Source organism: Dasypus novemcinctus, chromosome 2, assembly GCF_030445035.2.
Source record: "Dasypus novemcinctus isolate mDasNov1 chromosome 2, mDasNov1.1.hap2, whole genome shotgun sequence".
NCBI lineage: Eukaryota > Metazoa > Chordata > Mammalia > Cingulata > Dasypodidae > Dasypus > Dasypus novemcinctus.
In genome coordinates this window covers 148,051,797-148,063,855 of record NC_080674.1, presented here as the reverse complement: position 1 = coordinate 148,063,855, position 12,059 = coordinate 148,051,797, and the positions used below count along the sequence as shown (strand labels likewise).

Genomic DNA, 12,059 nt, shown 5'->3' with positions numbered 1-12,059 from the left:
TCCCATTAAACAACCACCCCCACCCCCACCTCAAAGTAAGAAGATCTGCCTCCCTACTTTTAGTCCCAGAGAGTTAAGTACCTTCAGCGCATGACTGCCCAGCTTCTTGGAAGAAAAGACTAATAACCAAGAAACGCGGGGCAGTCCAGTGCACAAGACTTGTCAATACTTGAGCCTTCGAAGTCCCCTAATGTGTCACTTCACTGCCTGTGCAAACCAGCCTGCCTAGTATTCACGGCTTTTTTCTTAGCAAAGGCCCGATTTTCCCAGCATTAGCTACTTCAGCTCTGGGCAAGACTGTGAACCAGCCCCAGAGCCACCCACCCATGTCCAGTGGTCCCTGAAGCGGATCCCTGAAGGGGAGGTCCACTCTGCGAGGTAGAAACCCAGGCTTTGGGCCCCATAGATAACGTCCCTATTAGTTTTAGTACCGCATAGGGCCTTTTCCGTGCTTATTTTTCAGTACTCCCTTCCCTTCCCAAGTCTGTCGGAAAGGGAACGAGGAACTGTTGGTTCACTTCCGCACAAAAATACATGTGTGAAGATGCGGCAACTCCTCTGGTCTCACACTGTAGCAATCAGGACCCTGGATAGACCCCGGCCCCTCTGGAGACGCAAAGGCGGAGCAGCACCGTCTTCGCACAGAATGGGGCGGGACGATTACGCTCTTAACTGAAGCGCTGAGGTTGAGCTATGAAGAGGTCTCATATAACAGGAATGCACTCTTCCTTCGGGTTTACATTGCGCTGAAGCAAGCCCTTGCCCCCTCACGAGAGCTCAAGGCAGCAACAAGACCAATGAAATCCCGATGAGGGGCCTGCCCGATGGTCCCCGTCATGACTGCTTCCCACCGACAGAAGACTAAGGCTCAACACTGACCGCCTTCCTGGCCCAACCTCGAAATTTAAATTTCTTGCCCTCCATCCCAAACATTTATGTCCAGGGGTTGCGTTTGGGAGTGCCCTGATTTCCTGGAAAAGTGACTGTCATCCAGAATTGAGGTCTTAGTTCCCTAGTGCAGAGGCAACAGACGAAGTACTAGTCAGAACACAAGTTAAACACCATTTGCATGCTTAAACTGGGAGCTTTAAGCTCAGCTCAGCAAACGACTGAAGACTGAATCTCTTCACATAAATATGTACGTGTTTTATGCTATTGGCTATATACATATACAATTTCTACCATTATATACCAGCTTCCTTCCTTCTTTCTATCTAAAAGGCAAATAAGAGTAATAATGCCTTTCTAAAATGATTAAATGATAAACTGGATATTTAGCACATATTTACTATGGAAACAAGAGAGTTAATTTCAGGATAAGCCCCTAAGTGTGGGCTTTTGCTCAGACTAGGGGGTGAAAAGCGGCTTTCCTTAGGCTATTGTATATAGCAGTAGCCTTAAAAGATAGTCTGGGAAGAATGAACATTAACTCGCAGAAAAGTATAAACCAAAAAAAAAAAAAAAGTCTAAACAAAAAGTTTAGAACTCTAAATAGAATTTCAAAGTTGGATTTGCTTCCTAACTGTGAAAATCCATTAGAAAATTTGTGAATTTAAAAAGACTTCTAGCCATATGTTAATTACCTAAAAAAATCAGTATAGTGCCCTGCTGTTTGAATGTCATTTTAAAAGAGTTGTAAAATTAAATTTATAATTTCATTAAACCATAGAAAAGACAAAAGGAAAACGAAATATGATAGCAGCAAAATATCCACGGTTAATGGAAAATCTTCAAAAATAAATATTCCCTTTTTCCTTAAAGCTTGCTTATATTAAAAAATATTTTAAACATTTTTAGATTTCTTGAGTTATTAACACTATACGCACATTTTGAAGCAAATAAAGACTATTTTAATCCCATCTTCATGTCTAACAAATTCTTAACAACAAAAAATTGTACACAAGGAAACAGACATTAGAAAGAACAAGAAGGGGAAAAAAGCCTCAATTTTCCTCAGCCTCAACTACAAGTGATTCTGAAACAACCTAATTCAGATTTGGTTTTTAAAAGTTTAAAAATTTATAAAATAAACTTGAAAAAGAAAGTACCTACCTTTGGATAGTAAACTCTTTTGTTATAGAGTTCCCAACAGAAACAACATGCTAATTAATATTTCACAAAATCACAAATTTCCAAAATAAGAGAACATTAGAACTTGTGCTTTCAAGTGCTACTTAGGTTAATGCCTGTCTAGAACCAGACAATTATCTTCAATACCCAAATCATTAAAACGAACAGGAATGTTGTACTCCAAGTTCAAAGTGGAGGAATTACCCATTTCTTCTTGTAGCCATCTACCAGAAAAAAATTAAGGAAACGCTAAAGTAATTATCACTTAACAACAACAACAAAGACTAATAGCAATGGCATTTCACCAATTTTTTAAAAAGTATGTCTCCTTTCTATGGCTCACCTATTCTTTAAAATTAAGCCTTTATAATGCTATTTTAATGTTCAGGATTAAAGATATGAATTAAACATTTAAAACCTGAAGAGAATAATCCTTGTAACAGAACCCTCGCATTTCACAAACATTTTCATTATCTGCAGTAGAGTTAAATAAATGTAGAACAAATTCTAAATTCGAAAGAAAGTCAGAGAACCCGACATTTCATGTGCCCAAAAAGTCCAAAGAGAACCGATGCAAACGTCAATAGCCCTCTCTTCCGGCTGATACTTCAATGGTTTTACTAGTACCCAAAGGAATGAAATCAGCAACTTTCCCTAAACTCTAGTCACACTCCAATTTCCAAAGTCGCAATTCGCAAACGTCAGTTTGGGCAGGGCGCAGTGGGGGTCCTGAAGTAATCCAAAGATTCCTTTTCCTCTTGGATAGTTTACCAAAAGACGTTAAACCAAATTCAAACTATTTTAAAGCATTAGAACTTGCATTCTAAGGAGCCGGGTTACAAGCATTAGGCACTGCCGCAAAAAAGCTGTACAAAAGCGCCTGGCCCCACAGAAATGTAAAAGGTCCAGATCAGAACGAATTAGAACCCACAAGAGGTTCCCGCAGAGGGAGCGGAAATGAAGATGACATTTAGAGGTAGACAGCTCCGTTAGAAAGTTGCCCCAACCGGTCTCTTGGGTCTCTCTCTACCCAAGTTCAGCCTCATGGCAAATAAATTTATGGGGTCCCTTCCCCTACCGATATCTCAACCTGCCTACGGAGTCCTCTATAGCTCAAAAGGGAAGACCCTCCGGCTTCACATCGTTCCTGTGGCCCCCAGTATAAGGCTTAAGGGGTTGTTGAGCTGTCAAGCAACGGTGGGGCAGCAAAAATGGCCTGTGAGGGCCACCCATCCTAGGGCCTGGCTTCATCTGCGATGTCAGTACCAATATATATATATATTTATTTTTACAACGCATCCTGAGAGGGTGTTTGTATTTGGGGTGGAAGGGTTGAACCGAGGAGAAGGGTTGGCAGTAGAGCCTAGATTATAGAACCTTTCTTCTTCCTTCCTCCCGCCAGGGTTGCTGTGCAAGGAGTGTCCGCCAAGTCTGGCGCACTGTCCCAGGCTCCGGGGCGAAGGTGGCTGGAGGAAATGAGACTCACGGACTGGTACGCAAACGTTACCACTGGTGGTCTCCAGAGAAAGTGGGATTGTCTTTATATATATCTATTAGGGGGGTGTTATTTTGTTCTTTTTGGAGGTGGGAGAGGGCCCATTCGTGCGTGCACTGCGGGGGGTGGGGGTGGTGGTGGCGGCTTGCTGCACTGAGTCCCCGAGAGGGAGGGTATGAGGATGTCTGCACTGGAACAATAATTATTCCTGGAGAATGAGAGGGCAATTAGAGGGGATCGGGTGGGCGGCACTTCGAGCCGTGGCAGCGGCGGCAGAAAAGGTCGCGAGGGGCTTACCCGGGCGGGCGGGCGGGCGCTGTCCTGCCGCAGGTGAGGTAGGGCGCGGGCTGGAGGGAGGGAGGGCGCGCGCGAGAAAGGCGCGAGGCAGGGGGGAGGGGAAGAGGGCGCGCGCGCGCACACCTGTCCTGGAAGGCGGCGCGAGCCCAGCTGCTCCTGACTCGGGCTCTGCTGGCTGAGGAGGGAGAGGGGCGGGCTGGCAGGCGGGGGCGGGACGCCGAGGGGAGGAGGAGGAGGCGGCTCAGATGGCTGGCTCGGCTCTTGCTCGTTCTCCCTCCCGCGGGCAAGTCCGGCTCACACCCCGCTGCTCCCGCTCACTCACAGCCCCCCTAGGCTCTCCCTCCTCCTCCTCCTACCCCTGCGGGATCCGCTCACTGCCGCCGCCGCCGTAGATGGCAAGTCGTGGCAGCCAGACGTCGACGCGTAACCCGGCGCTCCGTGCGTGACTCCGAGCGACGTCAGCGCGCGCTCCGCGCTATCCACCAGTAACCCCCACCCCCATCCCTTCTCCCCGCTCCGTGGCTTGCGCCCCCGCCCTCACTTCCCTCCGTTTCAGTTGCTGCGGCGGCGGCAGCGGTAGCGGCGGCGACGGCGGCGGCGGCGGCGGCGGCGGCGGCCCCAGAGCGCGCGCCTTCCAGTCCCCTCCTGCGCGTGCGCGCGCTCTCCGCTGTTGGAGCGTGTACAGCCCGCGGTTCAGGCCTTGAGGGGCGTCTGAGGAGTGGGCTGTTTGCAGGCTCTCGGCTCGCACTTCCTCCACTCCCTACTCCGAGTGCCTTGAAAATAAATTATCCCTTGTTGGGCTACTGAAGGCCAAGGCCAGACTCAGGCGGGGATAGAACCCTGTGGGGCCTGCGCCAGCTCCAACTTAGGGCCCTCGGCGTCATTGCCTCTGTCGCTACTACCCGGTCATCCCTCCCCCGCCTCCATCTTTCAGGAGGCCTTTCATCTCCCGGGAGGGTCTCACCTTGGCCTTCAGACACCCGCTGAGAGGGCCAAGAAGGGCAAGATTAGCATAAAGAAGAAAGCGGGTAGATCACTTTCGAACCATAGCTTTAGGGATTCCTGACAGGAACCGTGGGTTTGCTGCCCAGCCTCCTACGCACTGTAGGTGAAGCTGGGCCCCTTTGAGGTACTGTGACTAAGGACAAAACCCTGATAAATATTTACGCATCCTTCGGCGGAGAGAGAGAGAGTAAAAGGACGCGTTAATTTTTATAAATTGCTAAGCAAGGGGCGAAATGCAGAACTGTAAAATGTCCTTTATGACTTTTTTTATAAAGTCTTCAAGTTTGACAAGATATTTGGTGCACGGTGACTTTCCCCCTTAGAGCTCTCCATCCTGCAACACTGCACACATAGAAATAACATGGATCAGTTCATTTTCTGCTGCAAAATAAATATGGAACTGCAACATCTTTATCATTTACTTTTTAAATAACTTCCAGAGAAAGCAACCTGTGATTTAGGAAAACTCAGTCACTTCCATAACTTATTAGACAATATATATCTTATTTTGAAGTGACTTTGCAGTACACCACGAGATACCTTAGTTTTGTTAGGCAATAGTAGACTTTTAAACTCACTTATAGGATCTTTTTCCAAGGATCTTGCCTTTGAGGCAATTAGGCACAAGGTATAATTAGCCCCATTTTGTAGATGAGAAAATTGAGTTACAAAAATGTTAGTTGTTCAGAGTTGCAAGGAGTCACCGATGGAGAGAAAAACATATATTTTCTCCAGGTATCTTTTGGTATCCCATCATAGTATCATAGGACGTGCTTAATGGCTGAGAAAAAAACAAAAACAAATTTGAGGGGTATTCCTGGAGACCACAAATAATAGAGAGCTCTGAAAGTTCTGAGTTTGAAATATTCTGCCACAGAAAATTGCAGCTCAGAAATAAGTTATTGTGAAATAATTCATCTTTCTTACTAACGACCAACAACAAATGCTTATTAATCCATTAATCTAGTTAGAGGTCAGGAAAATTTTGAGAGGATTAAAAGTAAAGGGCCATTTCCTTTGGATTGCTTCTTTACTCACCTCATCTTTAGGTGGCAGCACTATTATATAAATATCCTTAAAATTACAGTCTTCTTCGACTTGAGGTCCTAAAAAGTATTTTGTCCTAAATACTTTCAACTGTACAGTGGAGATTAGAAGCTGGTGAAAATTTGAAATTGTAGCTGAGAATTAGAATACTTAGAAGGTTCCAGAGGAGGGAAAATCGAAAGGCTTTTAGAGAAAATTAATACAATTTTAGAGAAAATATCAGAGAGCTTCAGAAAAATTGTACAAGAAGCAAACAGCATCTTTACACCTGATCTCTTATTTAAACATAGCATAAGATAATTTTCCAAGGCAAACCATGGCCTCTCAATAATGCATATTTATCAAGCTTTTACAAGTTTAAAGTTGATAGTTGCAGTTTCCAGTTCTCTACCTGCAATTTTAAAACTCAAATGCAGTTTTTCCTCAATTAACAGCATCAAGCTTATGAAGATCCCAATAGACCTAATTGTTGGCCTTTTTGAAGAGAACTCTTCTTGGCTTCTTTCCTGGCTTCCCTAAGTTGTTCATATACAAAGTAAACCATCACTCAAACTCAGAGAAGTAAGAAGACAAGCCGAACGAGATGTAAAATGGTAGCAAGTCACAGGTAATTTTATATCTTAATTGCTCCCACATTTTGTGAGACTAATAAATTGTGGTATATGGGGGTTATTTGGATCAAGTGTTTTCTAAGCAGAACATTGTCATAATTAATTTTGCAGTGGTTTTCCCTATATGTCTTCTCCAATCAACCCAATAAAATTGAATTTGCATCCATTTCAAAAGAAAGACTACGTTAATGGATAAAGAATGAAGTGTTAATAAAGTTTTTATTGGTGGGAGCTTCCCTCTTTCTCAAGTCACGCTTGGGGGAGGAGTCTCAAGCAAATTGATGGTACTCAAACTCCACAGTATTAGGTTAAGATTTTGAAGCTCTCTGGTGCCAGCAAATCATGCAGCCTCAGGGCCCATTGCTCCAAACTCTGCCAACTCTGTTTTGGCAGTGAAGTGTTCTGTTGAACAAAGTTTGCACGTGTTTAGGGTGCGAAGTGGTTCCTCACATTTATTTGATTTTATTCCAGTTTAGAGACTTGAAGACAAGGGTCAGAAGCATGAGATTGTAGATTTCATATGTACCCTGAAACAGACTATACTAGTAATCTTGAACTTTCTTTTAAACATGTACACCTGTTGGTAAGCAGGACCCACTCTGCCACTCCTCATTCTCCTACATATAACACCACCAAATGTGTTAATCCAGATGAAACTTACCAAATAATAATATGCAAATTGAGAGCCAAAGGGCCAGTAATTATTTAACTTGATCTCACTTGTCAGATAATATGTAACTAAAACTTCAGTGGTCTAGCTTCATTTTTTTCCCTTCCTTCCTCTGTTTGCTCATTGTCTGTGTTGTTTTTTTTTAAAAGGTTGATTTTATTTATTTATTTATTTATTTATTCCCATCCCCTTGTTTGCACTTGCTGTGTCTGTTCATCTTCCTTGTTTCTTTCCGAGGCACCAGGAACCAAACCAGGGACCTCCCATGTGGTAGGCAGGAGTCCAATCACTTAAGCCACATCTGCTTCCCTGCTCATTGTCTGTTTCTTCTTTAGGAGGCACCAGAACCAAATCCGGGACCTCCCTTGTGGGAGGTGGGCACCCAACTGCCTGAGCCTCATCTGTTCCCTGGCTTCATCTTTTTGACCAACCTCCTCCCATCCTGGAGTCATTGGTTAACAGCACCTGTCCCAGATGTGTGTGCTAATTTGTCTTATCCCAGGGGCACCTCTTTCTGTGGGAAACATATACTATATAAGTATTCTCAATTTCTGTTATCTTTTCCAAGTAATTGTAATAGGAAATTCTAGCGGAACTTGGGGTAACACAATTTGAAAGCATTAAACTGCTGTTGGAGCATCCTGCTCCCCCACCCTGCTTCATGGTTTTAAGAAGAATGGGAAGACAAAAGTACAAAAGTAAAAGTAACAGATGTGGAAATATTATTTTCTTATGCTTACCATGCCAGATCAAAAGAGTGTCAACTTATAGATAAAAGTATGGTAATTTGAAGTCAGTAGTTATTCTTGATACCTTTGCCAAGAGCGGGCTCTGAAGTCTTATTTGCATCTTTTCCTTTTCCTTTTTCCTTCTTTCCCCCTCCCCTTACTTCTTTTTAAAGTAATTCAGAAATCAAAATGAACATGTGGATGAGGTTAGAGATGGAGAGGAAAGCTGTGCCTTCCCAATGAGTAAATCTACGTGGACTGGAAAGCACTTTGTTGCACATTTTATGGTCACGCCAAAACTCATTCACTTGATTACTCTAGAATATCAATAAGCAGCAGTTTTACTACCTGGAGCAAGTCTAAGCATACATACATACATACAACCAGATACCACTATCCCCTGAGGCTAACACAGACCATTTTTACAACCTAATGCAGAAGTATCCTTCAATTAGAGGAAGATCAGTTGGATTTCTTTCTATGGTGAGTGAAATATGTTAGTAGAATATTTCAGAGTAACTTCTTTCTTTAATATATTGTGTGTGTTATAGTAATTATTTTTATCTTTTAAGCATACTTTTTCTTGACTGTCTACTTAAATATTCAGACAAAATTAATTATTAACTGTAAATGTAATGCTTAGTTTTTATTTCCTAGGTAGCTAAATCAATATTTACTTGATAAGTATGTGTATGATAAATCTTTTTTTTATATTACATTTTTGGAATCCTACTAATAGACACATTATATAAACATGTTACAGCTGCTGTTGTGATGGCTTTTTTTTTTTTTTTGCCTTGAACTTTCTTCTGGAAACTAGGTATGACCTACTACATCAGGACTAGTTCTTGAAACCTGTTGCTATTATCAGTCAGCCCTATTTTCTTGAGTCAATGATTTATTGAACAGTACCTCATGATTTTTGGCCAAACATTGTTTGAGGTGCTCGAAACAACAAAAAACAAACAAAAAACCCCACAAAGTCCCTGCTCCCATAGAGTTTCCACAGTAGTAGAACAGACAAGTATGCAATATAATCCTAGAAAGTGGTAAGTGCTAAAAAGAAAAACAGGGAAGAAAGAGATTTCTGTGTGATCGAGTATGAATGAGTATGCATGCCTCACACCTGCTATTTTAAATAGAGTGATCAAGGAAGGACTCTCTAAAGTGGTAATATTTGAGCAGAGACCTGAAATGAGTCAGTCATGGGAATAAATGGGCAAATGTGCCAGTGTTGTGAACAATTTATGCCACATAAAGTCACCCAGGTATAATCCAGGAAACATTCCTTGTGATAACTATGTGTACTTTTTTTTTTACATAGAAGAAAAAGAAACTCAGTTTTTCATTGTACTCAATTTTTTACATGTTTTTCATTTACATATGAGTACCTAATATAACCATTGCTCTGTATTTCCTATGATTTATTCTTCTATTAATACAATGACATTTATGGCTCCACAGATAAAAGTTGACAATTTCTTAACTGCAATTCTAAAATCCAAAACGTTTTTCTTGTTTCTGGAAAAATCTATTCTGAATTGACATGAGGCCACTTAAAGTCTTCATCTATTCCATTTGGTATGAGTATTGATACATTTCATTGTGGAAATATTAAAGTATTTGATTAAGAACTGCTGCCTAGGATACCACATACTAAATAAAATATAGATAATATATAGTATTACATTCCTAAAATCTGAAAAAACTTAAATTCTGAAATACATCTAGCCCCAAGGATTTTAAAGGATTGTAGACCTGCACCATATTTCCTCTTGTTTCCCTGATTAAATATCACCATTGATAATAATTTTTAAATATCTTTTTATTAAAAATATAATATACTAATGCTTTTATACTGCTCTTATTATGCACCTGGAACTATTTAAGCACTATATATGTGTGTATATATATATATGCTCGTAAAATTCTCACAGCAACATTTTGCATAAATTCTGTTATCCCCTTTTTACAGATGAGGAAACGGAGGCACAGAGATTAAATATCCTGCCAAAATCACATATCTATTAAGTGGCAGAATTGAACTCAGTCTTGCTCCGTAGCTTGCATTTTTGCCACTAATCTCTGTGTGTATGTGTGTTTATGTGTATGTGTGTAGTGTTTGTTATTTTTCTTGGAGAGGTTTTGATTATCAGCCCTGGTTTTCTCTGCCTACTCTGAAATATCTAACGTTGAAACTTTACATTTTCTTTACAGATAAATACCTCTAAGGAATTTTGTTTTCATGTTATTTCCTCTTGCTATAGTTTCAGCCAGTTTTGCTATCAACTGAGATTGAGATTTACTTATCCTTGGTCTTACTCTGGTAACTTTTCCTGTTAATCTTTCACCATCCTCTTTTCCTCTGAATATCTTTGGATAATTACGTAGCACTTCCTTTAATGTTGTGGCCTTGTCAGATGTCAATCACATAAAAAATCTAGATTTAGTTTGCTGAGCAGTAACACCCCCTAAGCAAAGCTTCATCACTGCTTTGTAGATTTTTCTCTCAATGAATTGCATTACTTGCTTCTGATCACCTAAGTATAGGTACATTAAATTCGGAAATGGTTTTGTGTTCTTTAGTTTGTCCTTAGGTAGGAGTTCTTCCATAAGCAATCAGAAACTGAGATGATTTCTGTTGTTATTTAAAAAAAATTTTTTTTGGCTTTATAAAAGCAAGATGGATTGAGTATATGCTGGGTCATGAGGTTGGATGAAGACTGTTATAACATAGTGTAGTAGTTTGATAGTATTGATGAATTCAAAAAAGAAATATTGGATATGTTTTTAAACTGATCTTTTCCTATGGGCATATTAGATTATATTGGATTCATAGGTTTACTTGATTAAGTAATTATGTAAACCTCTTGTGCCAGTAGGGCATTGAGTCCCTACCCTTTGGTGGGTGGTGACTCACAGATAAAAGGCATGGCAAAGGACAGAGTTAAGGGTTTTTGATGTTGGAGTTTTGACGTTGGAGTTTGATGCTGAAGCCTCAAGCTGGAGCCCAAGCAAGTAAGCTCACAGAAGAAAGAGAAGCAAGACCCTAGACGGGAGGAACATAGGAAGCTTAAATCCTCGCAGTTGTCGGCAGCCATCTTGCTCCTACATGTGAAAATAGACTTTGATGAGGGAAATAACTTATGCTTTATGGCCTGGTATCTGTAACCTCCTACCCCAAATAAATACTGTTTATAAAAACCAACCAATTTCTGGAATTTTGCATCAGCTCCCCTTTTGCTGACTAATACACATAGGTAGGGACTATTTGCATAAGTATAGTATATTGAATATACAAATATCTATTCTTGGGAAGTGGATTTGGCTCAATGGATAGAGTGTCCGCCTACCACATGGGAGGTCCAGGGTTCAAACCCAGGACCTCCTGGCCCATGTAGTGAGCTGGCCCACACACAGTACTGATGCATGCAAGGAGTGCCGTGCCACACAGAGGTGTGCCCCGCGTAGGAGAGCCCCATGCTCAAGGAGTGCGCCCCTCAAGGAGAGCTGCCCTGTGTGAAAAAAGCACAGCCCGCCCAGGAGTGGCGCCGCACACATGGAGAGCTGATGCAGCAAGATGACGCAGCAAAAAGAGACACAGATTCTTGGTGCCGCAGACAAGAATGCAAGTGGACACAGAAGAACTCACAGCGAATGGACACAGCAGACAACGAGGTGGGGAAAGGGGAGAGAAAGAAATAAAAAATAAATCTTAAAAAAAACCCAGAACCCCCCAAATATCTATTCTTGATTGTCTCAGGGATCCACTGTAATAAATCACTTTGTTATTCTTTGTGAAAATTAATGTGTTGTCCTTGAATGCAAAGATAAAGGTTTTTTCACACTTTCAGTAAAACGTTACCTTTTGTGTGATGTTGATAGACTTCTGAGAAGTCTCCTGGGGTCACTCAACAGCCTTTGTTTGCTAAGTTTAGGGATGCAGTTCAGAGCTAAAAAGGAATTAAATCCATCAATTTTGCCTCATTAATACATTTCTGAACCAAATGAGCTAAGAAGCCAGTTATTAAACTGCTTAGAAGGGAAAAAAAGGAGACTGAATAAATATGTATGTGGATTGAGATTGGTTGTAAATTACATAAGTTTATTATATGACAAATTGAGGGCTTTGTCAG

At 41.5% G+C, this 12,059-nt stretch overlaps 2 long non-coding RNA genes across 2 annotated transcripts in view; one reads left to right on the top strand and one right to left on the bottom strand.

The window, feature by feature from the left end:
* LOC139437091 (uncharacterized) overlaps positions 1-4,329 on the bottom strand; it is a 32,598-nt gene extending 28,269 nt beyond the window's left edge. The window contains exon 1 of the long non-coding RNA XR_011646676.1: positions 4,219-4,329. This is a non-coding gene — a long non-coding RNA (uncharacterized lncRNA). The remainder of the gene's footprint in view (positions 1-4,218) is intronic.
* On the top strand, positions 3,475-11,135 carry LOC111760376 (uncharacterized). Its single transcript, XR_002794077.2, has 3 exons — positions 3,475-3,562; positions 6,349-6,521; positions 7,531-11,135. It is a non-coding gene; the product is annotated as an uncharacterized lncRNA (long non-coding RNA).
* Positions 11,136-12,059: the final 924 nt, after the last annotated feature.